General features: G+C 38.1%; 1 protein-coding gene and 1 non-coding gene across 3 annotated transcripts in view; both read right to left on the reverse strand.

Moving 5' to 3' along the window:
• CDH20 (cadherin 20) overlaps nt 1-26,051 on the reverse strand; it is a 221,863-nt gene that overhangs the window by 152,740 nt on the left and 43,072 nt on the right. The gene's annotated exons all lie outside the window — the stretch shown is intronic.
• LOC129461140 (U6 spliceosomal RNA) lies at nt 10,713-10,821 on the reverse strand. The gene has a single exon (XR_008650401.1). It is a non-coding gene; the product is annotated as a U6 spliceosomal RNA (small nuclear RNA).

Below are 26,051 nucleotides of genomic sequence, written 5' to 3' on the forward strand. Positions count from 1 at the left end.
GGATTGAGGAGAAATATTTATTTCACAAGGGTTAGGACTTTAATATACAGAAAGCTGCATAAATCTGCAGATGTTCTAATTAGATTCAGCTGAACTGCTTCAGAATGCACGATAACATGGATTTACTCTGCCAACTACTAAGAATAACTTTTCTGGTGTAAAAAAAATGTTCAAGTTTCAATATTGAAACATAAAATACCCCAGCCCAGGGGATAGATTCGTTTCACATCAATTTTTTCATTGACTCAAATTTCTCTAGCAGTTAAGTTGCTCCTTTATTGTAAGACTTAAACAGAATTTTCTAAATGGCACCCTAATGGTACTCTTCTCAGGTTATAGTACCTGGAATCCTATTTTCTGTTAATAGTTAAACATTAACCTTAGATCACTGTAATACCATCAGGCAAGTTATTCATATGGTGCTTAGTTTACAATCAGGGAGTAGTTTAGGCCATGAGAAAATGTGGTTCATAAAGAGGATGACATTAAGGAATCAAGAGATGTATTTCATGAGGTAGTTTTGCTAGTCAATTTCCTTTTTTTTCCCTTGAATATATGATGGTTTTTAAATCTCAGGAAACTTATTCCTTTGTGCTGGCAGGGGAAATCTATGTTGTCCTACATTTGGAAGTTTTTCAGTAAATCTTATCAGGGAATTTGCTGAGACCCAAGTTACAGCCAGGGTGAAGAATGAGCCTTCCTTTGGCACGAGAATCCTACTGGATCCCCAAAGGCATGGGGATCCCTTTAGTGTCTAACTTTGAAAAGTTCCATCAGCACCAGAATGCTTTCCGCTTCCACAGAACCTGGGGTCAGATCCAGCTGCACCTTCTAATTTATCTGTTTCTAGGTCTGAGAAGGCAAGGTGAGGGAAAATGTCTCTTTACAAAGGGAGTCAAGGGGAAATGTGAGAGAGGATGTGACTAGAACCTCATGTTCCATTGCCTGCCCCTTAGACAAACCAACGTTTGGTCAATATTCCCTCAATTATATTTGATAAGCCAACCTATTATCCTTAATTAAAATGTTGGCAGGAAGTATTCATGTGAATTTTTGCCAAGGATTTATTATAATCTCCTTGTTTTATGGTTTCCTATTTTGAATAGTGAAAGAATAGTTTCATAAACCCTTCTGAAGGAGAGTCTCTTGTAAATGCAAATTTTATCTCCTTTGTAATCTTTTTGGATCTCTGTGAATTTGCACGGAACAAAAATACATTGCTCAAGTATGCTGTGTTTTAATTTATTAATAAAAACAAAATAGTTGTGAAAGGCATTTGTAGGAAATTGATTTGAAATAGATGTTACCATGGCATATGCATCAGTCTGCAACATTAGGAACAATGAACATGGAAAATCCACATTATTTATAGACTTACTAGCTACCTGTTACTGTAGAATCTGAAGTCCGGGATATCATAAATATGTAGAGTCGTGTCCTAGCATTTACATTTAACCCTTGGTTTTCTAGTATCTAAGTCACTTTATCTTGTTTCCCTGTTATCCTATACATAAATATATGTGTGTAAACACACACACACACACACACACCCCTACACCTGATCATTGATATAAAAACAGCAGCAACAACAACAAAAATGGGTCACTAATGTATAGAACCCAATAGTGCCTGTAACATAAAAGAACGCAATAAATGTGAGTTCCCTCTTCCTATCCTAAATCCCTTTTCTTATTTCTTGGGCATTTTCCTTTCTCTCCTCACTTTTATCAAAGGATAGGTTGGGAATTTAAAAAAGATGGAACTGGAATAAGCTTATTAGAATGCTTTACAGCACATTGCACAAGGAAATATTGGCAGATGAGTTTGAACATGGGTAAAATAAGTACGAGAATGATTAGTGCCTCTTCTCATTCCAAGATAGTGTCCTCTATTAGCATGGATGCTGGAGATGCAGCTGCACGGAGAGCATAGTTTGATATGCCAGAGGTAGGAGATATTCCAGGGAGGGCCAGCCCTTCAACGCATTAGATCAAATGTTCTCAGCCTGAGGAAGCCAATCCCTCAACTCTAAGGTTAAGTCTAAATAGCAGCCACTTCCTCTTTCCCACTAAATACTTATTATGAGTCAGGCCCTTGTCATTTGGGGTTTCAAGCCAATGTTAATAATCTTTCAGTTTATATTGAATACGATTGGGACACCAAAGACTGACCAGAGCTCATTCTTTGGTTCTCAATCCCAAGATAGCCTTTATTATATGGTCCAAGATGAATAACTTCCTAACACTATCACTTGATATCTTTACACAAGAACATTTGCCTCCTGTGAATTGAATCCTAGAAATAAAATTGTGCAGGTATTAGGGTGATGCATTTACCTGAATCTGGCAAAAGCACTTTCGACGCAGCTAACACAATTATGGAACGAGAGGAGGGTAGAGGTTGTGTTCCCTTTGTCTCTTTTTCAACTACAGAAATTACACTGTGGTAGCAGGATTTCCTTTAAATCTAAGTTCAATAGACATTCCATCTCCCTTTGCTCATTTTCACTTGCACATAATCTCAGTTATGTGATATATATCAGAGAAGAGAGTCCTGCTTTTGCCTTTAGGTCTTTCGGAAGTTAACTGAAGAAAATAATGAATTTTCAGATTGGTTGTTATCTCACTAATCATATCTGCCCCCAAGTTAAGCAGTATCTACTTTGCCTTGCTCTGTCTAGACCTGACAGTCTAGACAAGAGTTAATGCTCATTAGCAGGCTGGAGAGGCCCCATGGACCTCCTTTGCCATATAGTGTGATGTTTTCTTCTTCTGATAGAATTTGGAAAGAGGCTGCGACTACAGGTCAGGGAGGTGGACATGCAACAGGAAGCAGTGCTATTGTCCCCTCACTTGGTAACAGTCTCACAGTACAGCAACACATTCAGCTCCCAGGATAAAAGCAGGTGTTTTGCTTTAATTAAGACCAACAAAGACTTTTCTGTTCTCAATAGGCTTATATTTTTAGACACTAAGGTAAGGAGGAAGAGAACATTATCCCATTCTGTGCATAAAAATAAAGATTCAGCGTGAACTGCATAATTAAGAACTGAAAGGGGGAAATGCAATTCAATTAAAACTGACAGAATAATACACGGAATCAATGGCTTTATTTGGTGCTTAATGATGATACTGTTTTCATTTCATTATACATGAGTCATAACCAGATTTGCCTTAGTGTAATTGTATTTTTTACAGAGTAAACCAAAGTATGCAATTTGCAGTAGACTCATCAATTAAAAAGAGGCTGATTTAAGATGATCATAAATTGATCCCTGAGACTGAAACCAAATTTTTTTCATTCCAATATATTAACTTATTGGAATGATGAGTAATTTTAGGCAGGGGTGGAGAGAGGCATTGGTGGGGTAGGTGAAGATCAGTGAACAAATATTAAAGACTGATTTCCATGAAAAAAATGACAGTAGTATGTTTTCCAGTGGGGAAACGATATGGTGATGTATTTTTGATCCAGTGAGCTGAACAAAACATGATGGGATTTCGGGCTGGAGAAGAAATGTATAAAATGAATCATAATATTGACACAAAGTCAAGTGTAACAGGGAGATATCATTTCCATATGTGGCCTTCTAGCTATATGGATTTTAAAATTGGAACATGAGACCCAAGGAAAGTAGACAGAAGAGGTTAAATTAGAAGTTAGGCTACTCGAGTACTTTATGGAATTAATGGTGGAATATAGAACATGTTGCTGCGAGGAACATTCACTAAACTTCTCAGATGTCCTGCTCCGTGGGGTACAGACAACTGCTGGTGTTATATGAACTCCAATGAAAACCCAATGTGTATTAGCAGTGAATGACTACGCAGTCAGGATCGGAGAGGTTGGTCACTGCAAAATGTGTCTGACTTATGTCTTCATTCCATTAGTCATGTGGATAAAAGTTTCATATTTTCCACACTTGACTAAACTTCAAATGTACTGTATGAACAGGTAGATGAAGGGACTCTCATTTACCCATGACAACCCTGTGCTCCTCAAAAGCTGATAAGTTTGGGCCAGGGAAATAGTAATTTTCCCTTCATCATGGGGTCAAGGGGACCACCCTGTCCTCCCTGGCAGACTTGTGCTGGCCACTCAGAACATACTGATATAGGCCAGATCTTCGCACAGTAAATACATCCTTCTAACTCATTTCTATTTGTTAATATTAGTGTAATCTTCTTTCTTACTGGGCCATGCTTCTTTGTGACTGGGCCATGCTGACAATGCCATTGATTCCTGTAGAGTGACCTGGAGTGGACAGAGGAAAAGCAAACCTAACAGAAAAGTAGATACTCAGGAGTCTCAAAGTGCACAAATGAATAAAACAAGAAGGCCTGTGCTCTGTAGATAGGGGAGACCATCTTAAATTCATAATAACTCGTCTGTAAGAACCATTTTTATATCTTCTTAAATATCTTATATTTTCCTTTTTTGTTGTTGTTTTTACACATTGAAAATAAAATGTCAATATGCTGATCAGCAGAAAGGTTTTTCAGACACTTCCGTAGATTATCCCTTAAATACTTGGCTCATCATTTAATCTTCTAATTATGACCTCCTAATCATAACTAGCTACTTGAATAAATATGTACATATAGATATATGTATATAAATTAACAAGACCATAATTAAATTGATATTACTCTTTTTAGGTTCTGGAATTGTTGGCAAATTACATAGTTTTTATAGGATGATTAGAAACAAGAACTATCATTTACAAAGCAGATAAAACTATAAAATTAGAGTAAATAAGACATGTACTATGTATGATTCATATACTAGTTGTAATAGACAAATATTGACCCATTCAGACTCTCAGTCATTACAGCCTGTAAACAGCACGATGCAATTGCTAGACGGCTACACAGGCTAGGGATGTTGTTAGTTGGTACAAAGCCATAAGTTCCGCTGCCCTTGTTAGGATTCAAACAAATAGCCTTGATCTTGTTGCACTCTGACTTAGCTAGCAGAGGAAGTGAATCACAGATGGAAGACTACATCTGTTTGGAGTTGTAGCATTCATTCATGCTTTTATTAATTCCTACATTCAACAAAAACATTTCATGCATCTCTTACGATTAAGGCATTATACCAAGTGCTACATACTTCTTTTAATAAACACTTTATAGTACTTACTAGGCAGAGAAAATTATTCTCCTGGATGAGATAAAAATATTCCTTCAGTATGGGGAGGTTAGGTGAGGATGGGAAGTAGATGGAAGGAGTAAGGAGGGCAGAGATGTAGGTGGGTTCCAGAGAAAGTCTTAGGGAAGTAGTCAACCCCCAAGAATCCAGAAGATACTGAGGTTGGGCAATCTGTTTCTTATATCCTAGGTTAGATGCTCATGGAAGCAACACCTCCCTTTCCCACTAGAGTAACTGGCAGCACGTTATATCTGGGGTCTTGGATAGTTTCCCAGAGACTCTGGTGCCCCAGTACAGCATAGAAACCAAATAGTTCATGGTCCCTGGGAACATAGGTAGTGGCAAGAACAACCAGGCTTGAAGGGATAAACAGCAATAAGAGATGTCTCAGAGGAGACTTTGTGTGGACAAATTGCAAATGCCCTCAGCAATGTCTTACTACTATGAAGGCTTCCCCTGGCCCCAGGAAGTTAGGTCAACCCCAGGAAAAGCAGAGTTGCTGTTTGCTGGGGATTAACTGCCTGCTACCTCTGCAGGATAGAGGCTCAGAATTGAAAGGGAATAATGAAAAAATAAAGTTGGTCTCTTGCACATGTGCGTTTATGGACGGAAGTTCCTACCTGCTTCAAGTGGAGATATCTTCCAGGTTTGCTAAAAATTCACCTGCAGCATGTATCCACACCCTGGGTTGATTACAAACTCTAGGATGAAAGCCAAGTCATCTGGAGGCAACATGTGTAACCCTGTGGGAGAGATGTCTAACAGAAAGGAGATGCATTCCTAGAAGTCACTGTTGATTCTGGAAATATCAGTGGGCTGTGATGAGGTTGAGTTTGAAAAAGTACAAGAGAATGTTTTAAGCCCCCTGAGCAGCTAAAAACTGGTCTTAAAAAAAAGGATGAACAGGTGAAGGTACCCACAGAGGTTTTAAAAAATTGTTAATTTTTAATAAATTCTTGATTTCCAGAAGAATACCTAGAAAGGAAGAGTTTGGAAAATAATTTTTATGGCTTCTAACTTGGATGGTGATTTTTCTGAATGAACTAATACTCTTTCAGGAGAGGAAAGGGCAATACTATGAATAGCAGCAGCCACTAGAGAGAGAGCACTCTTCTGTAGTCTCTCTAAGAAATAGCTATTAAGGTTAAAGTGAATTGAATCCCCTCAGTGGTGCTTGTTCCTAATTTACCAAGATGTGCCTCTCCACATGGTGTGTGTGCATGAACACACACACACACACACACACAGTGTGTGAGTGCACAGGAGAGATACTATGCCTGGAGAGAGGTTGGGGAACAATCTTCGCTGCAAGGCCGGTGCACAGTCTCAGAGGGAGATGGTTTCTAACACTATCGAAAAAGTAGCTGGGATTACAGGCATGTGCCACCACGCCCATCTAATTTTTGTATTTTCAGTAGAGACAGGGTTTCACCATGTTGGCCAGGATGGTCGCGATCTCCTGACCTCATGATCTGCCTGCCTCGGCCTCCCAAAGTGCTGGGATTACAGGCATAAGCCACTGTGCCTGGCCAAGGTCATTTAATTTTTATAGTGAGAGCCTTTGAAAATATATATATTTTTACTAGTAGACAAATTTATTTCAAAAAAATACAAAGCACATATGACAAAACAGTAACATCTGTGATCGGAGTATGGGATCTTTTTAATTTCAGAAGTTGGAGGTCATACAGATTTTGGAGTTGATAAGGCTGGAATGTGACCAGGGGCATCAGTGGTTCAGGCGATGTGAAGGAGAAGGTCTTTGGAGGTAAGGAGATAAAAGAATCAATAATCCAGGGTTGGGATGGGTCATCCACACATGTATGGAAGGCATCGATAAAGAAGATGGTCATTAAGGTGCAGATGAAGATGACTCAGTCCTAAAAACTTACATAATAATAGCTAATGTTTATTCAGTGCTTATCAAGTACCAGGCACTGCACTATGAATTTTATATATTATTGTTACTTTCATTTTATAGATGAGAACAGTGAGGGTTACAAAGGTTTGTAAACTTTGCCAAGCACCACTGCTAGTGAGTGTCAAGTCTGTTAGTTCTCAGACTCAGACAGCCTGGCCCCAGAGCCTGCACTCTTTACCACTTTTCTCTCAGTATCTGTGAATGATGTAACTATGGCCAGTGGACAGAGGGCAGAGGGTACAGTGTGAACCTTAAAGAAGTGGGAGGTTTTGCAAGGAGAAGAGGAAGAAGCAGTCTTGAACAACTCAAAGTGTTGGCCTTGAGGCATGAGGAGTGTGAGTGACCAATAGTCTCCACTGAAGGTAGCTGCAGATTCTAGACAGTGGTTTCCTCTAGGGGAACACAGGTTCCTCTTAGGGCAAGGAAGTGGAAGGACCATTCTAAGAAAAGGTGGAGAATATTGAAATACCCCAAGGCCAAGCAGGAGGGTGGATGGAGAGAGACAGGGTGAGGGAGGTAGTCAGATGCAGAGATTGTATGGGGATGAAGATACTGGTGACAACTGCCAGGTGGGCTCGGCCCTCTGGCAGCGACATTGGTAAACACCATGGAGACCCTGAGGAGTTCGTTGCTCTACCTCCATTGAGGCAGCAAGTGGTAAAGCAGTGAGCATATTCCTTCCTAGAGCTGCAGTAACAACGTACCACAGACAGAGTGGCTTAAACAACAGTAATCTATTGTCTCACAGTTCTGGAGGTTGGAATTCCAAGATCAAGGTGTCTGCGGGGTTGGTTCCTTCTGAGGGATGTTCCAAGCCTCTCCTTTGGCTTCTGGACATTTTCTGGTGATCACTAGCATTCCTTGGGGTGTAGAAGCCTCGCCCCAATCATTGCCTTCATCCTCACGTGACATTCTTCCTGTGTGTGTGTGTGTCTGTGCACAAGTTTCCCATTTTCATATGGAACCCAGTCATATTGGATTAGGGCCCACCCTAATGACCTCATCTTAACAACTAATTACATCTGTAAGAACCCTATTTCCAAATAAAGTTGTGTTCTGAGGTCTTGTGGGGTAGAACCTCAACAATGGAATTTGGGGAAGACAATCCAGACTATATAACTGTGGTGTTAGAGGCACTGCTCACTCCTGGCCACTCGCATTCGATTGGGAATCTGTTCTGAGCACCTGAGCATTCAAGGCACTTTCTGGGTATAGCAGAGAACATACAAATGAATGAAACAAAATCCCTGGCTTCCAGGGCCGAACTTGGGGGAGGTAGAGGGAGTGGGTAAAGTATGACAAACTCAGATGTCTAAAACACAAGTCAGATCTGATTAATGCTGTGAGATACCATCAGATTATTATGTAAATTTAAAAATTAATGAGAAAGAGAGTAGGGCTTTGGACCTAATTTGGTTTATTTTTAAATTTTGCAGGTAAGGAATCTTAGTTCTAGAAATGTTAAATGGCCTGCTGCAGGTCTGCCAACTGGAAATATGCTCTTTCAATTACACCATGTATATAAACACACATCCAGCCCCATTTTCTATTACGTCAAATGTCTTTGAGATGTATTATTTTAAAAATTATTTTTATATAACTGGTCAGGAAAATGATTACCTAAACTTATGAACTTGAAGTGGCAAATAATGTTTAAAAGAAGTCAGAGACATTTCTATGACAGTGACTGAGCTGTTGACCAAATATTGACTATAAATCTTCAACCACCCACTATCCACAGGTGCCAATCTGCCTACAGCTATACACAATTTATGTAATTTGTATTTGATGCCAAAATACACTGTAAGTTTCTTGCATCCTTAAAAAATAAAACCATTAGCCACCTTGAACCACTGCAGTCTTCTTCTTCAAATATCCTTCACCTTCTTAAGTGAGGTCAGAGTAGCCTACCTGGGAGAAACGGCTGGGCTCTACGCAAAGGCCTGGATTCTTCACTGCATTGACAGATAAACATTGACAATTCCAAATTTTAGAAATACAATGTTGAGCTGGGAGCCACTTGATAACTGTGGGAAGCAAAATGTCTATCCTGAGTTTCCTAGGTGGGTATGGCTGGATTTGGCGGGCACTGTGAAGTATGGTGTGGAAAGCCTAGGAAAAGAGAAAGAAGATGAAGGGGTAGTTGATCTTCCCCTTTTCTGGTTTATAGTGAAATCTTTCAAGAAAGTGAGACTATCTTAGGAACATGGCAACAGAGAGTAAGAAGAAGAAATCTGGAATCAATTCAACATTGAATTTCTGATTTGTAGTTTACAAATGGAAAATAAAACTGGCTTCATTATGGACGGCATTTAGGAAATAAGGCCACTAGGTTCAAGAGGGTCTGGTTCTCAGCATCAGAATTCCAGAGTTTGCTGTAAATTTGACCTGGGCAGTGATCCTGCCACTGGGGATGAGACTGCCCTCTCGTTTCTGGAAGTGAGGTGCAACAGCCAGACAGTGAACCACTGAGTCTCTGATTTGGGAAGGACAAATATACTAGGAAAAAAATACCTTGCTGCTTTCATGGTTCAAAATTTGTGATGAATTATCCACATTTTTTGCCATAGTAATTAAAAAGTTCTTATAGCTCTTCATCTATTTCTTATCAGTTGTCAAGTAATAGAGTAGCAAATCCTTATTCTAGCCTTTCCTTCCTTCACTCAAGATGCTTCAGTGTCTGATCATGTCAGTCTCTAAAATGTGTTTAATATGTAGCAGAGATATAATGATGAGGAAAAGAGACATGGTCCTTGTCCTCAGCATGGGGAGGGAGATGGATAGTCATGATGTAATCTAGAAATACATAATTCCAAGCTGTAACTAGGTGAGTGAGGAAGAAGGAAGAGAACTGTGAGACTACAGCCTGTCCTCTGTGTCCATGGGGACTGGTTCCAGGACTCCCTGTGGATACTTCAACCCCTCGAGTCCTTTACAGCCAGCCTGTATCCACAGCTTCTGCATCTGCAGATACCGACTGTATACAAAAGGGGAGCTGATTTAGAGTGGGTAAACAGGGAAGACTTCCCTGAGGACATGACATCTGTGCTGAGTGCATAAAGGTCTAGAGGCATTAATGGGCACAATATGGAGATGGGAGGTGGAGTGTGAGCAAGAAGGTTTCACACAGAAACAAGTGCAAAGGAGCAAGGTTGGAGTGGGGGGTGGGGTGGGGTGGGAACAGAACCGAAAAGGTCACTAGAGCAAGTGGGAGAGAGAGGCAAGAGAGAGGGCTGAAGGTGTGAGCAGATCAGGCAAGGGCAGTAACCTTTCTGAGCAATGGTAAGCTATTACAATTTTTAAGTGAGGGGCAAAAGATTCAGATGCTAGCATTGTAAGACTTTCCGCACAGCTGCAGTGTGGAAGATCAACAGGAGGAAGGCATGAGAGGAGGCTGGAGGACCAGGAGAGACAGGATGTTGCAGAGTAATGATGGAGATGGAGGAAGGGGATTGGGTCAAGAAATACTGAGGTAGAATAGTTTTAGAATCTGCTTTTTCCACTTGACATATTGTGAATCTCTTTTTTTTTTTAATTTTTGCCTGATTTCATTTTTTATTGGATTATTATATTTTCTTTTCATTTGTATTTTTTTTTCATTTTAAGTTCCAGTATACATGTACAGGACGTGCAGGTTTGTAAAAATATGGAATGCTTCACGAATTTGCGTGTCATCTTTGCGCAGGGGCCGTGCTAATCTTCTCTGTATCATTCCAATTTTAGTATATATGTGCTGCTGAAGCGAGCACTGTGGGTCTGTCTCTACATTTCAAAAATGTTGATCTCCATAATCAGGTCTCTGTGATAGTTCCTTGTATGGATCAATTATTACATATTCAATAATCTCCTACTGATGGACTTTTTGTCAATTACAAATGACTCTGCAAATTGTATTATGTATTAATTGTCTGATTGTTCCCTTAATGGATATTTTATATTAGTTGCCAAACCAACTCTCAGAAACATACTAGTTTATTCTCTCACTAATAGCGCATAAGACTTCCATTGTCTATCCCCTTTCAAACCCCAGTGTATTGTCAATCTTTTTAATTTTAGCTGGCTAATAGGTAAACAAAAGTCAGTATTTTAATTTGCATTCTTCTGATTACTCATGAGACTGGCCATCTTTTCATGTCGTTACTGACCATTTATATTTATTATTTTGTAGATTATCTATTTCTTTTGCCTATTTATGTCTCAGGATATTCTTTTCCCTGTTGATGAAACATAACTTTTTTGTAACCCTTTGTCATATGTACATAGCAAAAGTGTTTGCTAGATTTTTGTTCACCTTTTAATCTTGTTGACAGGGTTTCCTATTCTACTTTGTTCTGCTTTTACCATATATATACTTTTTTCACTTCCAAGTAGCATCTGTCATCTGTCAGTGGTTTTCTTTATGGTTCTAGTTTTGTTGATATATTCAAAAGGCCTTCCTCACTCCAAGGCTAGAAAAAGGCTTTCCAATGCTTTATTTTCTATTATGAATTTATTTGGAATTCAGTGTGAGGGGTAAGGGAGGGATACTTACTTATTTAGCAAGCACCTAGGCAATTGTCCTAATACCTTTTCTTAAATAACCACTATTTCCTTCCCTGATTAGAAATGCTATCTTTTTTATTTACCAAATCCCCAAATACATTTGAGCTCAATTCTGAACTCTGTATTCTGTTTTTGATCTCTCATCCCCTGTGCCAGATTCACGCTGTCTTAATTACTGTTATTTTGTAACACAGTTTTTATATCTGGCAGTGCAGTTTTATCCACATTATTCTTCTTTGTCAAGTCTTCCTGGTTATTTTTAAATATTTATTCTTCAAAATGGATTTTAGAATTATTTTCCCAACTTATACAAAAATATCCTGTCGCAAGTTTGGTAGGACTTAAATTGCATTTATACATTTGCTTTACTCTAGCATTCTGGGTCATTACAAATTTTTTCAAATAGTGTCTAAAGTAATTTAATTTGCAATCAAGTACAATTTGGCATATATTGTGACCTATCTTTCTGAAATATGTGAGAAATGGGCAAGCTGTATATTATGTAATTCACTAAATCACTATATGGTTCTAGATGATTTATTCATTCCACAAATATTTACTGAGCTAAGCATATGCTGGGTGCTGTTTCGAGTGCTGGGATACATGGTGAATGGGCAGGATCCCTGTTCTCATATTCCAGAGGGGAGAAGCAGTGGAGCTTGCCTTTCACAACAGATGGGGTGGGGGTAAGGGTGGGAAGGCCACAGTGACTGCAGACAAGTCTTTCCAAAAATACTTGCTTGGAAAGGAAGAAAGGAAATTGAGTGACAGTTGGTCATGGGGGCAAGGAAGGTTTTTGTTTTGTTTTTAAGATGCCTGTCACTGGAGCATATTTATGTGCTGCAAAATGATCACCAGAAAGAGAGAAAATAAATTTACAGAAGAGAAAGGGGATGCTTGCAGGATCCAGCTCCTTGAAGGTGAAAGTAGGTGGAATGTACTCCACAAGTGGCATGTTAGCTTTTGATAGAAGGAGCAAATTAATAATATAAATTTTAGAAAGAGTGGGCCCAAATGCAAGCAGATTAGTGTTTATTTCACTACGGAAACTAAAGAGGTATTTTTGCATGGGCAATAACCACATTTATACTACTATACTAATTATTATCCATTTCAGCAAAAATGGGGATGTTTTATTCCAGTGTTAAGCTTAGATGTCATAACTTCTTTGTTGGAAACTGAATTTTATAGGGCTGAAATCAGTGCTTACAACAATGTCTGGGACATATATGACACAATATTTATTGAATAAGTACACAAATTCATTTTATATTGCTGAATAGAATTTTCATACTGTCTAGGTGATGTCATATCTCCTATACAAAACCGTCCTGATTCTTAGTACTTCCATGTCAGTATGTAATATTTGTGTAACTTCACCATATGGTATAGTAGGAAAGGCATTGAACTTGGAAACAGAAGGCTTGGATTCAATCATCTGCCTTGCCAGTTTGTAGTTACTTAAAGCTGGGGAAGTTATTTAGCTTCTCTGGGTTTTACTTTTCTCGTTGTAAAATGAGCCAACTGGGATAAATCAGTGGTTTTCAATCCTTTTAAACTGTTGGATATTTTCTTCGTATGAAAGGTTTTCTGGAGCCTACTGTGTAAAGCAGGTAATCGAGGACTCCTCAGATGAAAGTAGAGATGTGAGAGGGGGAGCCCCACCCATCCTGCAGCAGTGTCCTTGAGCCTGTCTCAACCCTGCCTTCATTTTGCTGTGAGGGGACCCTGAATGGAGCTTCTTGGAGCAAAATTTACAGACCTCATAAGATGATCTCTAAGGTCTTTAAAAATTGCATAAACTATGGCATGTGCTACCTGATGTGATTTTAATTGTCCTGTGAAGTAAAGAGTGTATGGTACTATTATGTTTGTTTCACGGATGGTAAAACAAGGTTCAGAGTTTATCATTTGCTGTAATTTCTTGCCTAGTAGATGGAGGAGCAGAGATGAGAGCCCCAGTCCTTTTGTTGCCATCAAATGATTTCCCTCACCTGGCTTTCTGTTGGTTCAGGAAGATTCTGACTAAAATACCAGAAAGAATTTCTAACTTGTATTACTGTTTGCATCCACACACATGTCATAAAACCACTTAAAAGTGTTTGCCTAAATGTTTTTCCACACCTGAGTTAGCTAAGAACCTTTAATCAGATTGTGAAAAATAATGAGCTGTGAGGAATCATTATAATTTCTCAACAGAAATCTCTAAAATGCAAATCAAATGAATTGGCTGAACACTTAAATCCGTTTAATTTTGAAATTAGTTTCGTTTTTGAAATAATCTTCAGATTGAGACAGATGAGGCATGCAGTCCTACTTATTGTGAACCATGGTAAAATAAGAAATCAGCTTTAGCCCAAATGCATATTGAGAAATTAAAAGTTAATCAAGACTAAACATTGAGTTGGAAGGGGTTGACAATTGGGGTTGCCACATCAGATAAGGGCTATCACTCCAGATTAACTGTCCTTCCCCTAGTATGTTCTGTACTCTCATGTTTGAGTTTCTACATGCTGATCTTTCTCTTGGAACACTCTTCTTGGCCAGATAAAAATATTACTCATCCATCAAGGCTCATTTCATAAACTGCTTCCTCTGTTTAGCTCACTCATCCTCATGGCGCCTCCTCCTTCCTGGACAGAATTAATCTTCTCCTTCCCCTGTGAACTCCCCTAGAACTTTGCACACTAGGTATAGCACTCTTTACACTACCATATAGCTAGCTGTAAAATCTGTCTTCCTGGCCAGGTTTTAATTTCTGCAAGGGCAGAGAACATTAAATATTGTAAGGGTTTTTTTTTCCCCACTATAAAAGTAACATACACTCAGTGAGACAAAATTTGGGAAAATGCAACAGAATTTAAAATGAAAAGTAATAATTTCACTTATCCATTGCCCCTATACAATCAATGCTTAGAATTTGAAATAATTCATTTAATGTTTCCTCCACCATGGACAAGCATTGAGTTTAATTGGGTAGACATTGTTGATTTCAAAGCACTATAAGACTGTAAATCTCTCTGTCTCTGTATGACTCGATGTACAGTGTAGTTGGCTGGCAGACATATAATGATGTCTATGTATGCACACACAATTCTGTAGATATTTAGAATAAAGAAGGGGTTTGCTCAAAGTATGGACAAGCTTGTTTGGAAAGTATTTCATGAAGGCACTTGACTCTGGAAATCACATGCGTCCTTATCACAAAATTTAGCAGACTTTAATGAATTCCAACTGTTTTGTTGAGTGACAACTGGTTATTTATTGAATTGAGCAAACTGACACATATCCCAAATGGTGAAGACATGCTCCTGTAGGTTCTCACAGTTCCTGAGGGTAATCAGGAACGAGTACCATGTTGCCTTGACAGATTCATCATTGCACTGAAGAACATGTTGCTGCAACTTTGAGTTCAGACCCTGGCAATTGTCTACCTCCGGCTTCCCACTCTTCCATTCTCTACTTCTTTTGGTAGGACTGACAGTCTGTGCTGTGGTAACAAAGCAGGGCTCCAGAACTGCAGTCTGAGAGGCATGCTTGCCATCAGGACCACACTGTTGGTCATTAGCATTAGTTCACTCTAATGAACATCAACAATGACATGGAAGTTGTTTTATTTGTGAAGGTTGAATAGATGTATGGATGAAAATAGATCACTAATACCAGAGTTCCTGGCTGACAAAAATTGAGATAGTACCAGATTATTCATCTATAGGATACTATTAATTTAGGCACTTTCGCATTTATGACTTTTTTTAAGTATAAGAGTTATAACAGTTCCTTGTAGAAACTTTGTAAAATGTAGAAATGGATAAAAATGTAAATGAAAATCAACTATATACCGGCCACACAGAAATACTGACTCACGACATTTTCATATATTTTACTTTCAATCTTTTTCTCTTAATATACAGATACATGAGATCATATTGTGTATAAATATTCTATCCTTTTTAATTTAGCTTTTGATATTTACATTTTGAGATAGATCATTTTAAGTAAGTAAATATTCAAACATTTTAAAAGCTTAACATTCTGTCAAAAGGATGAAATAAAATTAACCATTCTTCTATTGTTCAATAGCTAGGCTGGTTTCATTCTTTTCAGTGCTAGATATAAAATTTCAAAGAATATATTTCTATATAAATTATTGTCCAAATTTTAATTATTTCCTTAGGGGAAATATGTATCACAGGAATTATTACACCAAAGGGTGTCTTAATTAGTTTGGGCTTCTACAACAAAATATCACAAATGGGTGGCTTATCAACAACAGAAATTAACTTCTCACAGTTCTGGAGGCTGAGAAGTCCAAAATCACATCATAGGCAGGTTCAGTTCCTTGTTCATAGACAGTGCCTTCTCCATGAGACCTCAAAAGAAAGGAAGGGTGAGAGTGTCTCTCTCAGGCCTTTCTTAAAAAGGGCACTAATCCCGGTGTGACCTTATAAAAGGGCCTAATCAACTGCTAAGTCAACTGCCAAAGGCCCCACCTCCAAATATCCTCACCTTGGTGATTAGGTTTTCACATACAAATTTTGAGGAAACACAAACATTCAGACCATAGCAAAGGATAGGAAGTGTCTAAGAGTCTGTATTTATTAATAAATTTCTGACCAGAGAAGTTAGAGACATTAACCCTTCTACAAGTAATTTTTGCAGTATATCCTCAAAAAATATTTGAAATGTTTGCTATTTTGGTAGGTATAAAGCATACCTTATTTTTTAAGATTACACTCAATTACTAGTGAAGTTAATTTTTTTTTACATATTAATCCACTTGCATTTTCTATGTAAACTGTTAATATCTTTTTTTTTTTTTTTTTTTTTTTGAGACAAGAGTCTCATTCTGTTGCCCAGGCTGGAGTGCAGTGCAATGGTGCAATCTCGGCTCACTGCAAACTCTGCCTCCCAGGTTCAAGTGATTCTCTTGCCTCAGCCTCCTGAGTAGCAGGGACTACAAGCACGTGCCACCACACCCGGGTAATTTTTGTATTTTTAGTAGAGATAGGGTTTCACCATGTTGGCCAGCTGGTCTCAAACTCCTGACCTTGTGATCTGCCTGCCTCGACCTCCCAAAGTGCTAGGATTACAGGCATGAGCCACCATGCCCAGGTGTAAACTGTTAATATCTTTTATACGGGGTCTTTGTGTTCTTCATAACTACTGTAAGGTTTTTTTCCCACAATTTTTTTTTTTTTTGCCTTTTCATTTTTTTTCCTTGAGGTATGGTCTATTATATTCATTGATATTATATATTTTTACTGTCTATTTTTGCCTTTTGATTTTGATGTTTTGAGTGTAGTGAAATATATCATTGGTATGTATTTCCTTTCATATATTTATGCTTAGAAAATGTATCTCCTTCAATAAAAGAAAGTATCTTCCTAAGTATGGATATTTATTTGTATTTTAATCTATATTCTTGTTTCTTTTCTATGTTTAAATCTGTTTTATTTTTTGTTCTGTCTTATTGCGTTAACGAGAGCTTACTGACAGTCTCACATAATCATGGTGATAGTAAGCACAGATTTTTTTTGTTCGCCATTAGTAGATATTGGCTGTCAGCTTAAGGTAAATATAGTTTATGTTAAAGTTGTTGACTTATATTGCTTTTTCTACTACAAATAAAATTTGTATATTATGATGAATTAAAGGCAGGTTTGGAGGTAAGATGTTGGGCATGTTCTTTAGTGTTTCTAAACGTTAATTATTAAATGGAGTCTGTGATGCTATCTTCTTGATAGGGTTAATGAGATGGTAAAAGGAGATAATGCATCTAAACCCCTTAGCATAGGGCCTGGAAACTAGGAGGTGTTTAATAAATGTCAGCCATTATTTTTGCTATTCTTAGAAAAAGATGGGAATTTTGTGAAATTCCTTGTATTTATTGAGCTAATCATATCACACTTAATACTAATAGATATTCTTGTACTGATGGGATAAAGTACTTGGCTTCAGTGGATTTTTATTTTTATATGCCCTCAAATTTGCTTTTTAGTTTTTTTAAAGGGAAATATTAATGTTGGGCTTTTAATAATCCTTAAGCTGGATGTTTTCCATGAAAAAATTGGTTATTATTTGGGGCTAAGCCATGAATGCTAAAAGAATCCTGTAGATTCTGTTAGGAAATAAAATCAGTATCTCCTCGAATTACCTATCAGATACCTGTTTACTACTCACAACTATAGTCAAAAGACAATGTCAGCCAATCTTTTTGGCTACAAAGTCCTAGCAACCTTTTTGTTTAGGTTTTCTAATATTATTGGGAGAGATTACTTGAGAAAAGATGCTACATTGTAAGACGGCACACTGGTTTTAAGTTTTCTCGGCATAGGGCAGGCATTTCTTTCTACCTTCAGAAGATTTATTCCAAAAATTGAGATTGAAATATTGAAGCCTATGTTAACTTATTGTCAAAATTAGCCTGAACCGAGGCCATTTATCAATACAATTCTTATTTTTGTTCTCCTGATGAGATACAATGAAAAAGTTATGAATGCTGATGATAAATGATTTTAATCTTTTGGATTGAACATTCAGTGCAGCATTTTTGGAATGATTTACTATTTTTAAAGGTCTCTAATGTGAAGATACCTGGTAGCCTGAGACAGTCTATTCACAAGAGTTTTGTAAGCCATTTTCACCCATCTGTAAAAATTCGAGATCCACCACCCCCTGTTTCTCTCAATTAAGGGAACAGGAATAAGTAGATTTGTTTTGTGGTTTCTTTTCAGAAAAGAGAAGAAAGGCGTCTGTGACACACTTGTGTGCATGGTAGGAGAGGCTTCTTCTGAGATCTGGCAGTCTCATATATGGGATCTTCAGGTCACTTAGGAACATTTGAATCATGTCCCGTTCTTCCCCTACTACTTCAGCTTCTCCCTCTCCCCATCCTAGAAAGTTCCACTGAGGCTGAGCCTCACCATGGCCGTGCTCAGGAACTCTTTTCAAAAGAGTCTGTCTCTCCTTTCAATTCTGGAGGCATGGAAAAACAAAATGACTCTTTTTAATGTACTGAAAATAATATCAACTTAAAAATTCAGATTCTAAATGTAGTATCTCATTTTTCTGTTACTCTCAGTAGAATTTCAGATATGTAAATATTTCAGATAACTGAAAATTTCTATCTTAAGCACCAGACCTTCATTAGAGTGTATTTTTTATTTTTTATTTAGACAGAGTCTAGCTCTGTCTCCCAGGCTGGAGTGCAGTGGCGTGATCTAGGTTCACTGCAACCTCTGCCTGCGATTCTCCTGCCTCGGTCTACCAAGTAGCTGGGATTACAGGCCCATGCCACCATGCCTGGCTAATTTTTGTATTTTTAGTAAAGACGGGTTTTTACCATGTTGGCCAGGCTGGTCTTGAACTCCTGACCTCAGGTGATCCACCTGCCTCGGCCTCCCAAAGTGCTGAGATTACAGACGTGAGCCACCACGGCTGGCCAGAATGTAACATTTTTGATTGAACTAATTCTCAAAGATATTGCCACTTCTCTTTAAAAATAGAAGATACAGAACATAGTTGAACTTTTTGATGGTTCAGTCTTTCAGATAAGCATTATTGATGATACTGTGCTATAATAATATAAGTAAGTGCTTTTGTGGTCATTCATTATGGGTCCAGCACTGTTCTAAGGGCCTTTCAGCAAATAAGTTATTTACTTCTATGTTTACTTAAGTATAACTCTATGTCATAGGTGCCATGATTGCCTTCATTTTACAGGGAGGAAACTGAGGCCCAGAGAGATTGAGAAGCTTGTCCAAGACCGTAATCTAGTCAGCAGAGAAGCTGAGATTCAAACTCATGCTGCCGGAGTTCACCACCATATTATATTCTTTCCTCGTGCCTTACATGGTGGATGCCTCTGGGCTAGCAAGGGCTGTTTGCCTTATTACTGTTCATTTTGAGTTCTTACATCTGTACATTAACATGTCTCCTTAAGCTTCCCTGCTGTCATCTACTATTTCTCACCATTTTCACTCTTCCTCCTTTTCAATTTGCTGCCATTCAGAGGATTTGGGCTGGAAAATCAGAATAAAACTTATTAGAATTGTATACCATCACCGAGTATGAATTCTACAATAGGCTTAGTTTTGGATAAGGAAGAAAAATCAGAATTTTGGAAGTGCCTATTACAAAGAATAATAATAGCAATTGTGTGTTGAGATCTGACATTCTACATTAGATAATTAACCCTGTTAACACATTGAAAGCCCTGGACAGCTCCCAAAGTGGGGACTATATTCCCCATGTTAAGAGTGGAAAACTACCACTGGGAGGTTAAGGGATTTGATGAATCTACCCTCAGGTAGTAAGCTGAAACATTCCAGGACTTCTTGACTCCAGAGCCCTTTTCTCGTTCTACTTTTTGGCCATTAGGTTTTACTCTAGTTTCTTTAGCAAACACTTCAATTTAAGTAATCTTTCTTCCTGTTAGCCTAATTACTATGATGCATTTAGAAGAATGTTTTGAAGTGTAGACTTGAGGAGCAAAGTGATCCAAGGCTTTATATCAATAATAGTATAAGAAACTTTTTGGAGGGTGATTTTAAACAGCCCATGATGTTTGCAATTTTAATAGCAATGAAATGATGGATTGGAGTTAGATGTGTCTGAAGTCTAGAAGTCAGCAAGGCATCGTTTCAGTAGAGCATGCAGCATGGATTAGGGGAAGGAAATGGGATTGATGAGCAAGAGATAGAGCCAAGAGACGTTTTGAATATGGAATTAGCAGAAGTTGTGACCATACTGGGGGGGTAGTAATAAAAGAAGGGTCAAGGACAGCTTTGAAATTTCCAGTTTATTTGAATTGGTAGAAGAGATCTCATGTGTTGAGATGCGGAATATAAAAGATGGAACAACTTTTGAGAGGGAAGGTCAGTTTTATTTTAAACATTTGAATGTGCTAAACTTGTGGGATGTTCAAGAAAATCTCAGACATCTGAAAATGAGGGTCTGTCTTCTGACAATATTTGCAGCTCTTAGAGATTCTACAGGTTCCTAATGAGCAACTTGAATGGTGTTTTTGATGAAGGTGGATTGTCTTGTATATCAGACATTTTTGGATTGCCTCTCTAACATCCATCTCCCTTTTGTCTTTCTTGAAATTACTGACTTTCCCCCTAGAACATGATTGGTGAATTTCTAATGTGCTTTTCATCTTTGCAGCAAGATAATTTTATTTATTGCAGGCAACTAGAGTGGTACCTCTCTATTCAAAGAAGGCAGAGAGGATAGGAGAGCAAGATAACCCTGAGGACACATAACTTTGGACTTTTGTAAGAACTACAAATAAATAGACCCACTCCAAAATTTTCTATATTTAGGGAACAGAGTAACATTACTTTTTGCATTATTCTTTGCCCCAGTGATTCTTTCAGAGAGTACTCAAGTAAAATACCTGATCAGAGATTAAATGAGAAATTCACAGTACATACCTTTAAATCTGCTTGTTAGGCCTAAAAATAATGTCTTACTTATAATTACAAGTTTCAGTGTGTTTCAGAATCTCTTTTCTTATCTCCAAGCATCTTTGTCCTCTTCAAATGACTGGCAACTTGGTGATATTTAAATTTCTTCTTTCTTTTAAGCGTGATTTAGTTTAAAATAAGCACATAGGTAAGCACAAAAGTGCTTTAGCATGCTTCTTTAAAATGAGAAACACCCCTGTCCTTAGGGGCTGTCAGATTTATGTCCTTAGATGAACAATAATTACAATAATAATTTGAAGGGCTAATTAGCATTTTATAGTAAACACATTGTTCATCACACTAGAAGTATGGCTATATGCTTTCTGCAGAATAACTGCTTTTCAAAATCAGAAGCCATTTATCTTACTTCAGCAATATATGCTACCAACTGACCAAGAAGTATTTCTGTGATGACTTTTTTCTAAATCTTGAGTCTTGTTTTTTTTTTTTTTTTTTTGATATTCACTCTTGTCCAGGCTGGAGTGCAGTGGCACGATCTCGGCTCACTGCGACCTCTGCCTCCTGGGTTCAAGCAATTCTCCTGCCTCAGCCTCCCAAGTAGCTGGGATTACAGGCATGTGCCACCACGCCGGGCTAATTTTGTAGTTTTAGTAGAGACGGGATTTTAACATGTTGGTCAGGCTGGTCTAGAACTCCTGACCTCAGGTGATCCACCCACCTCGGCCTCCCAAACTACTGGGATTACTGGCATGAGCCACTGTGCCCGGCTGTCTTGATAATTTTTACAACAAAAGTTGCAGAAATTAAAACATGTAAATATGGACTGGCTTTAATTTCTACTTGTGTGAACAACAACAAAAAAGCAACCCATACTTTGTCCTCTGTTTTCCATATACTTCACCCTTCCCAGTGTTTCTTACTTAATTTTACTATGGTATTTATAATATATATGTGCGGTTTGAATTCACCTCTTCCCCTTTTCTTTCCATGGTCTCATGAAATGCAGGAAATTGCCATGCTTATTTCTTTATTGCATTAACTCCTGAAAATACACTGATTTCACTTTAGTTTTTGCAAGCTCAAAGCTAACTGTGGATAAATTCAAGAAGACTTTTCATCAGGATATTGGCCTTCCTCCCCTGAAGCCCCCTTCAGGGGGTTTTATCTGCCTGCAGCCACTTTCAGTACCCCCCTAACCTATAGTCGCAGCAACTCCAAATCGACAGTCTTGTCAGAGCAAATGATCTAAAATAAACATCCGTGTGTCTGCCTGCATTAAGAATCCTGACAAGGATGCTTTGCCTGTATCAACTACAAGCTGACAGTCCTTAGAAGCACTTTGCTTATTGCCTTGGTTCAGTGGCTGAGGGAGAGTAGCTATGAGGCCTGAAGTCTAATTTTGAATGGTTAAGGATGTTAAAATCCAAATGAAACCATCAAAGACCTACCTCTCTGCTTTCCTCCTCTTGACAGGTTTCTCAATTGTAATAGTTATCTCATGTATGTGAAACTCTTGGAATCAGTCAGCAAATTACATCAGGACACTCCAACAATACTATTTTTTATACAAAGACACTAGATGAGGAAATAAATGTAAATATCAAGCCCATAGTTTTGCGGGCAGGGCTCCTTTCTGATGGTTTCTTAGCTACTTAATGCCCACTAAAACTTTATCTTTGGGATTCATACTGGGAACTATCTCACAATACCAAAAATTATCGGTTAATAATAGATACTCCGTCTATGTGGCCCTAAAGAATATTCCATAGACTTTCCTTTTCTCTAATAAGCTTTATATTGTGGAGCCTAGAAAGAGAAAAGACACTAAGTTTGTATATTCTGTATACAGAATACAGAGAAGTCAGTGCAATCCTGGGAAGGGACTTTTCTATTAATGTTCTAAGGTTTGGCATCCTCAACAAAGCGATTAATATTTCAACATTACAAGTTTCTCAGAGAGCCCTAAGAAAAATTTGAAGGGAGCATAATAATGCTTCACAGCTGTTGAAATTTTATGTGCCCAGCACAAATTAAGGAGAAATTGCTTGAGTATTATTAGGCTTATCTGATCTATTAAAATAGCCAGTTGAAATAAAAGAGAGCCACTCTTCTGCGGTAATTATCTAAACTGATTATCTGTGTTAACCATATCTGAGTCATTATCATTTTTATACATCACTTCAACAGATACAGCCTAAAAGCCTGAAATTTATATCATAAGGGGAAAAACCTAATTGTAGATTTTCTTCTTAAATTTTAATTTTATATCATATTTATCTAAGTAATCTCAGGAAGTCTTTAATACTATAGGAAAACTACTGAGAGGGGAGAAAAAGGCCACCATTTAATTTATTATAAGATTTTCTTAAGTCACTACATGTTGCCTCTCAGACTATTTGCAGTATATATTCTATTCCTGGCAAACAACCCTGAGTGTCTCATATTAATTGTGCTTAGAGTGTGGTTGTTTCCTTAAAATACACCCCAAGTCACACCTAAGCTGAAGCACCAAATGCCAGTTCTTTAGAAATTAATTTTGAAAAAAGCAGAACTATTTCCCTTATTATCTACCTGAAAGTTTTGTCACATTTGATCTAAATCAGAGCTTTTACTAAGACAAAAAGAACAGTCACCAGTCATAATGGTTAGTTTTACGTCAATTTGACTGGGCTGTGGCATGCCAAACATTTGGCCAAACATTATTCTGGATGTCTTCATGAGGGCGTTTCTGGATGAGATTAAAATCTGAGCCACTAGACTGAGTAAAGCAGCTTGCCCTCTCCAACTCGAGCAGGCATCATCTAATCCGCTGGATGCCTGAATAGAATAAAAAGGCTGTGTAAGGAGGAAGTTTGCTCGTTCTGCCTGTCTTTGAGCTGGGAAATCAGTCTTCTCCCACCTTTGGACCTGAACTTGGACTGGAACTTTCACCATTAGTCTTCTGGGTCTCTAGTTTGCTACCTGCAGATCTTGAGACTTCTCAGGCTCAGATACACGTCTACCATTGGTTCTGTTTCACCAGAGTACCATGGCAAATACATCAGCTAACCAAGTCCACAGAATTTTGAAAATGAAGGTGTTTCATACACCTATTATATTAAGATTTAATTTAGAATGCCCATACAAGTATTTAATCTGCTCCTGGGGTAGAACGAGCCAATAGTGAGCAATCTGTTCTTCAGTATTTTAGCCATTTCTGATGTGAACAGAGCCCTGCTGACCCTTGGGAATCTACTAGGAAAACGGGGACATCAAAGGAACTCCTGGGTCCCCCGTAGACTTTCTCAGCTTAAGAAAGGTATAGATTTCTCCTGCTTGGGTGGACCCTTCCTTAGAGTCCTGACATTTCAAAAATGTGAATTAAATAAGTCATTATTTGTCAGAATGTGAACTCAGTCTAATTAATGTAAGAGTTAGTAAGTGGCCCAATATGTGCAGGTCTGTGGAGTGAACCGTCACATAGATCCAATACATAATTTCTTCCTTCAAGATGTAGGCCCACAATGTAAAAGACAGATATATCGTAATATTGAGAAACCCATGATAGAGTGTGCAAATGAGCCGCTGAGGTAGGAATCCCTAATCTCGATTTGGTGGCAGCCAAATAAACTCCATTTACTAAAAAAAGGGATGTGTGCACTTGTTGGAAAATATTTAAAAATATTAATTTTAGTTCATTTTAATTTAAGAAATATATTTCTGAAGTGGTCACCAAAGATTTAACAATGAGGCCAAGTAAAAACTCAAAGTGGATTGGGCTCTCAGTGGACAATCTGAAGGAGGGCTAAGAGGCTGGCCACTTAAGAGGCTTTGCGTGTCTGATGATACCTGAGCAAGGTACACGTAATGGAAACTTATGTGGCCAGGTCTAATGTTTCAGTTCTACTGAGGCTGCCTCCTGGTTTTCTCCCTGCTGTTCTCCCCTGTTCCATTGTAATAGGGTTTATCCGGGGGATCGACTGCCCAGCTAGAGGCCACATTCCCAGACTCCTTTGTGGCTAAGTACGGTCATGAAATTCTGTTTCTCCAGTGAAATGTGAATGGGTGTACTAAGTACAACTTCTACAATAAATTGCCCAGAAGGAAATTACCTGGTTCAGACTTCCTTTTCTCACTTTTCTGGTGAGGAAAAGGCAATGGGGGTGAATCAGTTTTGACCGTGTAAATTCTAAGGGCTTCAAGCTGGGAGGGACTCGTGTCCCTGAATGATCTCATGGAGCAGAGCTGCCTCACTTTCTGTCATGAAAGAAGAATAAATTATTCTCTACTTTTCTGGTCGTATCAGCTAAGCCTTTATTGAGCCTAGCGAATACAGCTACTTATCCTTCTTAATGAAACAGCAGAAGAATCCTTCAGTTTACCTTATTGTCTCCTCCGATACCTCCCCTCCACACATAACCGACTCTGCCTGCATACACACCTATTCCTAGCCATTATCTCCGATTCCTGACCTTTTGAAAGCTGTTACACCCTCAGATAGCTAACAAGTTATAAGAAGAATCTTGTGAATAACTTAAAGTTATACCTCCAAATACACACACATGCTAAACTTATTCTACTCATAAAGAAACTGTCTTCAGAGTACCTTTTCTCATCAATAATCCCATCACAGTTTAGGGCTTAAGGTTTTTAATATGTTTATTTTTATTTTCTCTTTTTATTTTCTCTCTGTGTGTCTCACATATACATTATATGTGTTTTTAATAATTAGAATAACTAATGATAAGTCCAATGAAAGGCAACTTTTTTGAAGGAAATATCAAATTGGAAAACTTCAGTTTTCAAAAGAATCAGCATCTAAGAAGCTCTCCATTTGTGTTCCATATTTAATGCTAGAAATCTCTCTTAGATAATGCGAACAGTACTACTAGTAGTTTGGAGAAAAGTAACTCTCTAAAAAATAGCAGATAGGTGAATTTTGTATCAAAATGTGAACCAAAATTCCTAAAAACGTACATGTAAAAATTCAACAAAAATATATAACCCTAATTCCTTTTTGTAAA

Source organism: Symphalangus syndactylus, chromosome 1 (genome assembly GCF_028878055.3).
Source record: "Symphalangus syndactylus isolate Jambi chromosome 1, NHGRI_mSymSyn1-v2.1_pri, whole genome shotgun sequence".
NCBI lineage: Eukaryota > Metazoa > Chordata > Mammalia > Primates > Hylobatidae > Symphalangus > Symphalangus syndactylus.